Source organism: Triturus cristatus, chromosome 3_1 (genome assembly GCF_964204655.1).
Source record: "Triturus cristatus chromosome 3_1, aTriCri1.1, whole genome shotgun sequence".
NCBI lineage: Eukaryota > Metazoa > Chordata > Amphibia > Caudata > Salamandridae > Triturus > Triturus cristatus.
The window spans coordinates 362,739,606-362,751,349 of record NC_140583.1 but is presented as its reverse complement, the minus strand read 5'-3'; the positions used below and the strand labels follow the sequence as shown (position 1 = coordinate 362,751,349).

General features: G+C 46.3%; 1 long non-coding RNA gene across 1 annotated transcript; it reads right to left on the bottom strand.

Annotated features, from left to right (window-relative positions):
* Positions 1–921: 921 nt before the first annotated feature.
* LOC146860274 (uncharacterized) lies at positions 922–5,351 on the bottom strand. The gene is made up of 2 exons (XR_014978811.1): positions 5,171–5,351; positions 922–4,957 (listed from the first exon to the last, which is right to left on the bottom strand). It is a non-coding gene; the product is annotated as an uncharacterized LOC146860274 (long non-coding RNA).
* Between the last annotated feature and the right edge of the window lie 6,393 nt (positions 5,352–11,744).

Here is an 11,744-nt window from a genome sequence, read left to right as displayed (position 1 = left end):
GTGTGTATTCCAGCATACCTCTTGTCTCTTCTGCCTCCTCCTTCTCCCAGGCCTCCTTTGTCATATCAAGCAGTGAGCTGGGTTGACGCCCATACAGCATCTCGAAGGAGGAGCAGCCTAAACTGCTTTGTACCTGCCCTCTCAGTACATACAAGGCGAGGAGGAGTTGATCCCACTCCTTACCTTCAGCTGCGAGCATTTTCTTTAGCGTCATCTTCAGGGAGCCATTGAATCTTTCGACTAAACCGTCTGTTTGCGGGTGGTAAACAGAGGTTTTGATATGACAGAGGTTCAAAGTTTTACAAACCTCCCTCATTAGTCGGGAAACAAAAGGGGTGCCCTGGTCTGTTAGGATTTCCTTGGGGAATCCTACTCGGGAAAACAGCTCTATCAGTTTCTCAGTGATGTTATGTGTTGTGGGGACCCTGAGGGGAAAAGCCTCTGGTTATCGTGTCGCATAATCTACTATTACGAGGGCATATTGGTTTCCTTTTTGTGTTTTAGGGAGGGGGCCGATTAAATCCATCCCGACCCTCTCGAATGGGGATCGTATAATGGGTAGGGGTTGTAAGGGAACTTGTGGAGGCCTATGGGTATTTCTCTTTTGAAGAATTGGCAATAGCTTTTTATGTCCCTATAGACCCCAGGCCAGAAGAAGTGACGCAGCACATTTTGGGTGGTCTTTTCAGCTCCGGTGTGTCCTGCCGTAAGGTGGGAATGGGAGAAATACAATATGTGTTCTCTGAAAGAAGTAGGGATGAGGAGCTGGATTGGGTCTTCTTTGGCACCCTGGTATAGTAGGCCTTCCTTAAGGAGGAAGCGGGGGAAAGTAACTACTAGACTATCTCTGTTTTCCTGGGCGTTTTCCCATGCATTCTTCAGTGTTGGATCGTTAGATTAGGCAAATCGAAAGCTCCTATCATCATCATCAAATATCTTTATTTCGGTCATTGAGACCATAAAAGAATACATCATAATACAAAACACATTTACAGTATAAAAACATTGCACAGTTGTACTAAAGATATTAGCTCAATAAAACATCATTACTTGATATGGTTTTAAGAAGGCCTGATCGTGTGAACCACATAGACGTTAAAAATTTGGCAACCGCAAATGCAATTGGGGGCAAAATGTCAGACTTAAGTAATCTAAAAGCGGGGAAGTACTGATTAAATCCCATGTTTCTAAGTAGTGGACAAAGCCAATACTTTCTTGCTCTTCTGTATACCGGGCAAAAAAATATGACATGCAAGTCAGTCTCTTGTGTGTGCTTGCAAAAGGGGCATGAGGCCGTATGTTCTGAATGTGGCCAAAGAGCGGTAAATGCCCTCAGGGGGAGAGTATTATAGCGCCATTGCATATAAAGCTTTCTTGTGAGAGTGGGACCCATATCATTATAAATCGACTCTAGGTGGTAAAAGTCTTTAAAAGCCAGGAAGTAGGCAGTATGAGAGCCCTCCTTCGCATTCCTTATGGCATCTTGCAAATGATGCTCACGAAAAGCCTTCGTGATGAGTTTACGTGGGACCCTGAGGCATGCAGCCTCGGGGTCATGCCATAAGTCTGGTCGATCCAATGTCTCACAAGTATGCTTTATATAAAACTTAGCCAAGGTATTTGTGTATTGTTGCGGAGGCGCAGAATCTCTTGCAGCTCTGATCTGTATTTAGAAAGTTCAGGGGAAGACCATATCTTACACCATAAAGTTAGGGGTTTTAAGCCCAGCTCCATTGAAATCGGTCTTAGGCCCAAATCTAGTCTAAGGGGCAAAAGAGGGGTACTAGCAGGTAGCGCTGTCAGCTGCCTGAGAAAAGTATTCTCCGTCACCTGGAGCTTCTGTGAAGACGTGTGTCCCCAAATTTCTGCACCATAAATAATTGCCCCCCTAGCCTGGACCTTGTATATTTGTATACGTGGGCCTATATGTAAGGCCTTTTGTCAGCCTGCCAATTCCTCCCACCAACTGAGTCAGTTTCATATTAGCCCTTAATTTGTGGGATTCCCAAGTCATGCGCTCCTTAATAACTATACCCAGGTATTCAAAGGTAAAGACCCTCTCCAACCTAGAGGACCCAATACTAGGGCACGCACGTGTAATCGGGGGGGGGGGGGGGGGGGGTTCAAGATCATGAATTTCGTTTTGGAAGCATTGATCTCCAACCCACGTTCCTCACAAAAACCTACGAAGCCATCCAAAACCCGTTGGAGTCCCATAGGGGATTTGGATAGCAGCAGGGTATCATCCGCAAACAAGATTGCAGGAACCCTGCTGCCATCCAACTTGGGGGCATCAATGTCATTCAGGGTGCAAAGATGATCTACGACCCCATTGACAAAAAGACAAAAAAGGGTCAGGGCGAGGACACAACCCTGCCTGACCACCCTATCGACAGGGAAAGCGTCGGACAAAGTACCATCCCGTCCACACCTTACTTTGGCGTAGTTCCCCTGGTGGAGCCTTCTCAAAATTGAGAGAATGTCCACAGGGACCCCCATCTTCATTAACACCGACCATAACTTATCTCTAGGCACCAGATCGAAGGCGGCACGAAGATCCACAAAAACTGTGTAGAGGCTGCCACCCTCAATCAGCACCGTCTTCCAATATAAAAGAGTTAAGCGGAAGATTTGGTCGATGGTGGAAATACCACGTTGAAATCCCGCTTGGTAGGGGCTCATAATCGCCGTTTCTTCGATCCAATCCTGGAGGCGATTTAGAATGAGCCTGCCAAAAATCTTCTGCGGTACATCTATTAGGCTAATGGGTCTATAATTGGCTGGGAGCAGAGGCGAACCCTTTTTAAAAATTGGGACAATCTCTGCTCCCAGCCAAGTACCCGGAATAGCCATGCCCGCTAGAATGGCGTTATAGAGAGTCAAGAAATAGGGGGTCCAAACATCTGGCTCCTGCTTGAACAGATCACCCGGAAGACCATCTAAGCCAGGTGCCTTTCCTGTGGCGAGACCGGTCAAAGCGGCTCGTACCTCCTTTAATGTGAATGGTTCGCCGGTCTCGATAGGGCAGAGGGGGAAGCTAAAACTTTCCTCAACATCCGCTGGTAGTTTATAAAGAGACTGAAAATGGTCCTCCCACACCTTAGCTGAGATATTTGGTTCTAAGGCAGGTAGCAATTCCTCAGCACCCGTGTTGACACAGCGCCAAACTTTGCGCGAGTCTGCACGGGCCAGGAAATTAGTGAGTTTAGTCCATTTGTCGTGTTCCCATTCACTTATAGACACTCCGTCTGGCCCTAATGTCCACGGCACCCCTTCCTTCCTTAATTGATTCCAGAAGGTCGGCTTTTGCCTTACGGCAAGCGCCGTTGTACCAGGATGGACCGAGAGTTTTCCTATTAGTCCTGGTTATTGGTTTGGTTAAAAATTCAGAGACTATTTTAAGGAGGTCGGCATGTAACTGTCCCAGGTCGGAGTAAATATCCTCGCTGGTGGCTTTCTCGGCTAGCACCTGAAAGCTCCTATCTAAGAGCCAATGATCAGGAGTAATAAGGGCTGGTTGGGGAATCTTCTCCGTATTGACTCCTTCAACGGGTTTGCCCTGTTTAATGTTCCCCAAAAACATATCTAAGAACTCGGGGTTGTCTGTTCCGATAATGAGGTCCTCGGGTAGCCCCTCCAAAACCCTTACCCTGACACTATTTGTAGGCCCTTTGTGTGGAGTGAGGGAGATTGATGCGACCGGGTACAGTTTTATATCCCCTTGAACACACCTTATGTGAACTAGTGTGTCTGGGACTATCTGACTGGGTTGAACATGAGCCCCCCTTATCACTGACTGTTTGCACCCTGAATCTAAGAGGGCCTTCACAAACTTCCCATTCACCTGGACACTCACATAGAACGCGCTTCCCATCTCAGCTCTGTACAGGACAGAACGTGGTATGTATCCCACTTCCATGGGTTCATCAGGGGGAGGTCTCTTCCTAGGGTAAACACGGGCAATGTGACCCCAGTCACCACAATTGAAGCACTGGGGCCCTTTGAAAGTGGGTATCTCAGTTTTCTGTGGACGTGTCTTCGGGGGCTCTGGTTTATTCTTTGGACGTCTGTCCGTCTTTCCAGGCCCTGGTCTGAGATGCTTTTCGGTTTCCCATATGGGGTTTTTAGGTTATGCCCGTGAGAAGGTTGTGGCCATCTCGATCGCCTGATTTGTAGTCAGGTTATTATGTTGGCGAAGCCAGCCTTGGGTGTTGTAGGGGAGGGCATCAAGGAATTGCTCTAGGTATAGGCGATCCATGATTTCTTCTTTAGTGTTCACATGGGGTCACATCCATTTGTCTGCAGCTGCTTTCAGCCGAAAAAATAGGGTCTTTGGATTCTCCCAGGGTATATCTTTTTCTTTCCTGAAGCATACACGATATTCTTCAGCGTCAAGACCCTTGATTTCGTAGTAGAGGGTATTACCGGTGGCGTTTGCCCCTTGATATGCTGCTTGCGCCTCCCCAGTTAGGAGGGGGGCAAGGAAGAAAGGCCATTTTTCCTCTGGCCAACCACATGCCCTAGCCAAAATTGAGGAGGAATGCGTCCGGGTCCTCCCTGGCCACGTATTTCTGTAACGATACCCCGGAGGGGTTTGGGGTGTGACTCCTGGGCTGACGATATCTGCCATTCCACGGCCCATCCCAGCTTATCCTGGCCTATGATTAGGTGTTGGATTAGGGCGTCCATATTTGTTGGGCTAATGAACGGCTTTATGCCCGCATTCTCCACTACGTGTAGCGGGTTAGAGAAATCAAGGGCCAAACCAAAGCGTAGGAGTGAAGGTTTTATTTTCCCAAACACTTTTCTCCTTCGAGATGCCAGTCTCAAACAAACAAAAATGCACATCAGTAGTCCGGTCTTTTCTTTGCCGCGTTGGGGTGCTTAGGTATTCTGCTCCTTATCGTCAGGGTCGGGGTCAGGGTCAGTCCCGGCCTTCTGGGGTAGCTCGCAGGTCCTGGGGTTTGGTAGAAACAAAACAAACGGAGAACAATGTGTGAGTACGTTGCTCTACTCGTGTAAAGGGTATGGTGTGAGGAACCACCAAAACGTTGCAGTGCTCGACTAAAAAAAGGTGAGCGGTGTCTGGGTACGGGTGAAGAGGCGTTACACTGCCCTAGTTGCTGGTCCGGTCCCTCCTCCCAGCCCAACTCGCAAACTGGTTGCGTACCTGTGATAGCCACCCTCCTCCTGGAGTGTGGCTGGATGTAGCGAAGGGTCGTTGGCCTCCTGGCGTATCCGTAGCTCATCTCGGGTCACGTCTGTTTCCGCCAGTTCCGTGGTCAGTCCTTCGCTTTCGCTGTTCTCCACCTCGCCTGTCTTCTTCGACTCTCTCCCATTGGAATCAGCATACGCCGTCTTCCTGATTTCCTCCTCCCTTATTGGCCAGGAGGTGATGACGTTGCAAGAGGGGGCTGATCTTTCCAGAGAAGGACTCCGGTTAAAGGAGCAGTATTGAATTTCAGTGACTTCATCTGGTGTAGCGTTTAAAGTGCCGAGCCAGTCATCGTGCTGTAGGGAAACGAGAGAGCCATTGGAAGGAGAGACATACCACCAGTCCTCGTTATATTTCTCTTTTCCCAACTCACTAGGGACCCCGTGACACAGTCAAATGTGAATTCCACAATAAATGCTTGAAATTCTTTGCCCATGTCTTTTCTGACGGGGCTATGAAACCGGATCCAGCTAAAATGCAAGCACTGTCTACTGCAAACCCCCCACAAAGACATTTCTATGTTACGATAATTTCTTGGAATGGCCAGTTACTGTTCTAGAGACATACAAGACTTTGCTACGTTCAGTGCAGCTTTATGAAAACTGATGAAAAAGAATGTGTATATTCATTGGTAACATGAATGTGAAAAGCTATTGAGAGGGGCACTGAAATAGCCTACTTTGATCCCATACAACACACAGAGGTTGCGATTGACGCTAGCACTGTTGGGTTAGGCGCAAACCTTGCACAGCACAATGGACAGCCAAATGCCTGGAGACATATTGTAGCATATGCCAGTAAAAGCCTGTCACAAATGGAATGTGCTTACTCGCGACCTGAGAAAGAAAGTTTAGCAGTGGACTGGGCTTACGAATATTTCAATGTGTTCAATGTGTTCTTGTACGGAAAGCCTTTCACAGTTGACTGATCATCAAGCACAGTTGACGATATTTGGCAAAATGCCTCCTCGAATTGAACAATGGGGTTTGAGGTTACAAGAATACAACTATTCAATTCTTCATCGTCTAAGGAAAGACCAGAATCCTGCTGATTATTTTTCAAGAGTGCCATTACAGTGCCCTGGTTCCCCATCTAAGACTGCAGAGGCCTACATCAATTTTATTGTGAAATAAATTTCATCAGCTGCCATGTCTTTAGAACAAATTGTCACTGCTACAAGCACGGATAGTGACATGTTAAAGATGAAAGACATTATTACCCGTCACTTGTGGAACCAGCACTCTAGGCTTCTCACTAGTGATAGTGAGTATTTGAAGTTCAAAAATGTAAGAGATGAGCTTTCAGTGACTCAAGAAAGCCTCATTCTGTGAAGTATCCGAATTGTTATTCCTGAGTGTCTATGACAACAAGTGATCAATGTCACCCATGAGGTACACCAAGGAATAGTTGCCACCAAGAGGGCTCACCGTGATGGAGTCTGGTTTCTTTATTTGGATGAAAGGGTTGCAAAAGAATTAAAGACTTGTCATATATGCATGGGAAAGAGTTGCTGTTGATTTCTTTGGTGCTCTTGAGAATGGACATCATCTTCTAGTCATTGTTAATGAATGCTCCCATTTTCCATTGTAAGAAGACATTTTAACCACTACAAATGTAAAATTTATTCAAAGATTAGATGGCATCTTTGCAACATAGGATGTACTTGCAATCTTCAAATCTGACATCAGATCGCCTTCTAATGGTCAATAATTCAAATACTTTCTCAATCACCTCAATTATATTGCACTAAGAAGCACTCTCTTTTGGCCCCAGGCCAATGACCTGGTAGAATGGTTCATAAGTACTCTAAAGAAAGCTGTTCAGCAAGCTACATTGGAAAAGCTCCACCTTAAAGTTGTTATAAACACTATTCTTCGAGCTTACTGTTCGAACCCTCACTCAATAACAGGCGAAAGCCCTGAGACTCTCATGTTTGGAAGAGCCATGATGACCAAGCTGCCCCAATGGACCAACCTCAAATCCAAGAATGAGGAAGACATTCACACTACAGACTTTGGTCCCAAACAGAAAATGAAAGTATATGTCGACAGACAACGTCATGTGAAAGATGTCACCTTTCCAAGAGGAGATTGAGTGCTAGTCAGACAACCGTGAAAAAGAAAGTCTGATGTTCTGTTGGAGGTTGAACTATTTACCATCACTAAAACCAAAGGACACATGGTGACCGCCCAGCACCCTGGAAATTCCCTTATGAGAGATTCCTCTAATTTTCTGCATGTGGCCAATCACTCATCAAACACCAATGTAAATGTAGAGACTGGGTCCCGATAGACTGTAGATGATTCTGTGTCTGCTAATAATACCACCTCACCTGTGCAGATTACTGACACTTCGACTGCCAGTTCCCGGTTTCCAGTGACCCAATCAGGACATAAGATTCATGCACCATGACGAATAATTGAAAAATTATAATTGCCTGTATATCTATGATCACCTGTGTGTTTATTCATGTATTTATGAGTATATTTATCTATTTTGAAAAATGTGTAACTTTTTGTTGAACAAAGCGGGAGATGCAGTGTCTTGTAAATAAAAGACTGCTGGAACTATTTTGGTTCCCACTGTGCACCGTTGCCCTGTGATGTAAGCATTGGAGGGATGAGTTGAAGGCAGTCTTAGAATGTTGAGTTCTGACTTACACACAGCAGAATAAAGGCAATCAAAACTACTCTCTGTGTGTGGTGTGGTTAATGTCGAGTACCTGGGCTGGTAGGATGCTACATAGTGTATAGGTGTTAATGGGATTTTTAGGGTTCATTATCCCAGAAGAAACCGCCACCACTATGCACCACTATGACGACCATCCACTTAGATGCCCCATCAGACTCCTGCCCCCAGCTCACCTACTCCAGAGGACTTTAACTCATCATCTGCATGCTCACCCCCATTCTGTTTGTCTCCACCTCTTCCGTTACCTTCTCAGATGTTTGGGAACACACAACTGTCCTCCCATTGCTGAAGTAACCCTCTGAGGACCCTTCATCACTCTCCAACTACAGGCGAATCTTTCTGCTACCATTCCCAGACAAGTTCATAGAGTAAGTCATCAACAGATGCCTCATCAAATAATTCAATGACCACCAACTCCTCAACACCACTCAGTCTGGCTCAGATCCAACCACAACACTGAAACTGCCCTCATTGCCACCACTGGTGACACCTACATGACTCTGGACAAATGTGGCCCACGTCCTCCTGGATCTCTCTGTCCCTCACGGACAATACACAGAGTACCCAGATCAAGTTCAATGCCTGCATGACTAAAATTGCCCACTGGATCAAGACCAAAGGTCTAAAGCTGAACACCGACAAGACTGAAATTGTGATTTTGGGAAGAGCATTGTACAATGGTACTCAACCTGGTGGTCACCAGAGCTAGGACAGACATACGCTAAGTAATTCGGGATTATTATCAACAGGAAAACCGACATAACCAACCAACTCAAAGCCATCATCGCCACATGCTTTCATACCCTAAAGATGCTGAGGAAGATTTTCAAATGCCTCCCAATCAGCACCCGGAAAAATGTTACGCATACCCTGGTCATAAGCACGCTGGACTATGGGAACACCCTCTATGCCAGGATCATCAAAAGACTCACCAGGAAGCTGCAGACTATTAAGAACTAACAGCCAGACCAACAGCCAGAATAACTTTAAGCTCCCATGTCCATCTCACATCAACCACACCAGAAGGAGCTCCACTGGCTCCCCATATACAAACGAGCATAATTCAGAACCTTCACCCACACTTTTAAGGCACTACGTAACACTGGCCCAGCATACCTCAACAATTGTAGCTGTATTCACAAACCTTCTAGATAACTTCACTTATCTGGTCTCCTCCTTGCACACATCCTAAACATATGGAAAAACAGATCCAGCAGTCAAACCTCCTACATCGCTCCTAAAGCATGGAACGACCTGCCACTACATATAAAAGCCTCATCCTCACTTCTTGAATTCCGCACACAGCTGAAGACCTGGCCTTTTGAGTAGTCCAGTTGGCACTAGTTTTAGCTAGGCTCACACCTGCTCAGTACAAGGATACCCTCCTGGGTAATAGTGCACTCTACAATTCTGACATAAGGCAAAATAACCTGGGTGGGATACATGGGCACAAAATATTTGGGTTCAGGAATGGGTGGAGTTTAGAATAATAAGGAGTATTAAAGGTTTGGGGCTGAATAGAGTTGACATGAAAAAAGGTTTTACAGGTTTCAGGGATGGGTGGAGTTTAGGGATGGTGAGTAGTTTTTACGGTTCAGGCATTGGTGGAGTTTAGGGGTGGTGAGGTGCTTTTGAGGGCTTATGGATGGGTGGTGTTTGGGCACAAAAGAGGGTTTCATGGTTCAGGGACTGGTGAATTTTAGGGGGTCAGGATGGTAATACTTTAGGTGTGGTGAGAGGTTTTTAGGGGTCAGGGACATATGGTGTTTAGCAGTGGTGAGAGGTCAGTGAATTAAAAACATCTGTAGTAATTGCTTTACAATGTAAAAGATATATCAGCAAAAAAGAACCTGTAGCAAAGCACTTTATTATTCAAATCTCCTCAATAGTTTTCAGAATAAAGAAAGCATAGCGTTACCATGAGTTCATGCTGCTCACCTTGCATAGTACAAATATAAGTTAACATAACAGTTCTCCAAACTCCCCCTACCTCTTTAGACTCACAGTGCTAAAGAATGTTGTGAGTAATGTGGTCTTGCATGTCTTGCTGTGACATCTTAATCTGTACTCTCTTAGCTGGAATTAACAGTAGTGGCTGTCAGGGGGAGAAGGAGGAGATATCTGGGGTAAGTGAGTTCACGATATTCCGAAGATAATAAGGTAATAAAGGGACAACAGAGCCTGGGATATGAGGCACCCTGTGCTAAGAGTATTAGGGTCAGACAAGAGTCGGTGAAGGAAACTCTGATAAGAAGGAATTTGCCCTTTACCCCAGTGTGTCAGGATATTATGTAGGGCTGCCCCCAAACCCAATCCAATCTTTCATTCCCTGTGTGATTTATTCGGGAAGATGAGTGCCTTGGGCAACCCCAGAATTGTGTAGGCAGGAATTCGAGGAAGCCGAGTGCTGAGGTGGGTGTTTACATCATCTAGTACTTGAGTCTAGTAAGTAGTGAGTTTTGGGCAGTCCCATAATAAGTGCAGTGCGGTTCATGGGTTATCGCAGCAGCGCCAGCACTCGGGGCTGTGCATGGGGTTACCCCGATGTAAGTGGACTGGTGTGAGATACCAGTATAAAGCTATTTTGGTAGCCGTTTTGACACTAGCCACGCTGAGGGTCGTATGCCACGCGCAATACTATATTTCCTCCCATTCCATTTGGGTCAATGAGCGGCCAAGCTCTGAATCCCAACGCCGCTAGCTAGTTGATTTAACCTGTAGGGTTATAGAGGTCAGTGATGAGGCGTCTGCCTGATGTCTTAGTCACCAGTCACTTTTCAAAGTGGTAAGAGAGCATTGTGCCTCTGGATGAACTCTGGGGTGCATCACCCAGTGCCAGATATGGAGGTAATGCAGAAGCAGTTTTAGGTATTTCATAGTCATTTCATTAATTTCATTTATAAAGTTTTATATAGCGCGAACAAGATCCCGAAGGATATCAGAGCGCTTTACAAAAAGATGAAAGGACGGTAATAAGTGCATTATCGACATCAACAAAAGCATAACAAACATGAATAATTACCATACAAAGGGGTAAAAGGAGAATAATACAACAGCTAATATATAGCGGGCTAAGAATAGCATTAGAGGATAGATGCATACACCTCTGAGCTGATACAAGATGTGACAACATCTTAAACCAATAGAGAAAGGGGGCTGAGCCAAAAAACTAATAGCTGATGTGGCTCAACCCAAAGCCTGCTTTCTGTATGTTGGAAACTAGTCAGATATAAAAAGCAGCCTTCACGGTCAACAAACCTTTCCTCAAGCCTTCCCTTCTGGATGCTGCAGACATCTATAAGAATAGGCAGCAGAATCAACAATGGAGAATACTAGGTGTAGTGTCGCGGTCTAGTTGACGCGCGCACTACGTAAGGACGGCGAAGCGCGTAGCGGCCATGTTGGACGCTACTGCGCATGCGCAAGCAGTAGCGGGTTGCGAGAGACGGCGATCGGAGCGTGTTGCCCGGCGTTCTCTCGGAGAAGAGATCTAAATGATACTAAAGGCATCTACTTACCTCACAGAGCCTCCTGCAAGTTATTGGGGAACTGCAGCTAGCAGACAGAGCACCTAGCATCATTACAGTGGCGACGAGACTGGGCTGGCGAGAACCCTGCGTGGAACAGGAGGAAGGTGCCCCCCAACTTGCTTCAGGAAGGAGTGTCCACAAGGAGGGACGTCACCCCACGCGGTAAGAGGACCGAGGGGGTCGAGGACAGACGCCTACGCACCGGGAGAGCGCGGCAGAGGCAGATAGATGCCAGAGAGTGGCACGTGGGCAGTAAAGGAGCCGGCCACGAGGTAGAGGAACATTGCAGGCGGACCGCGGAACGGCAG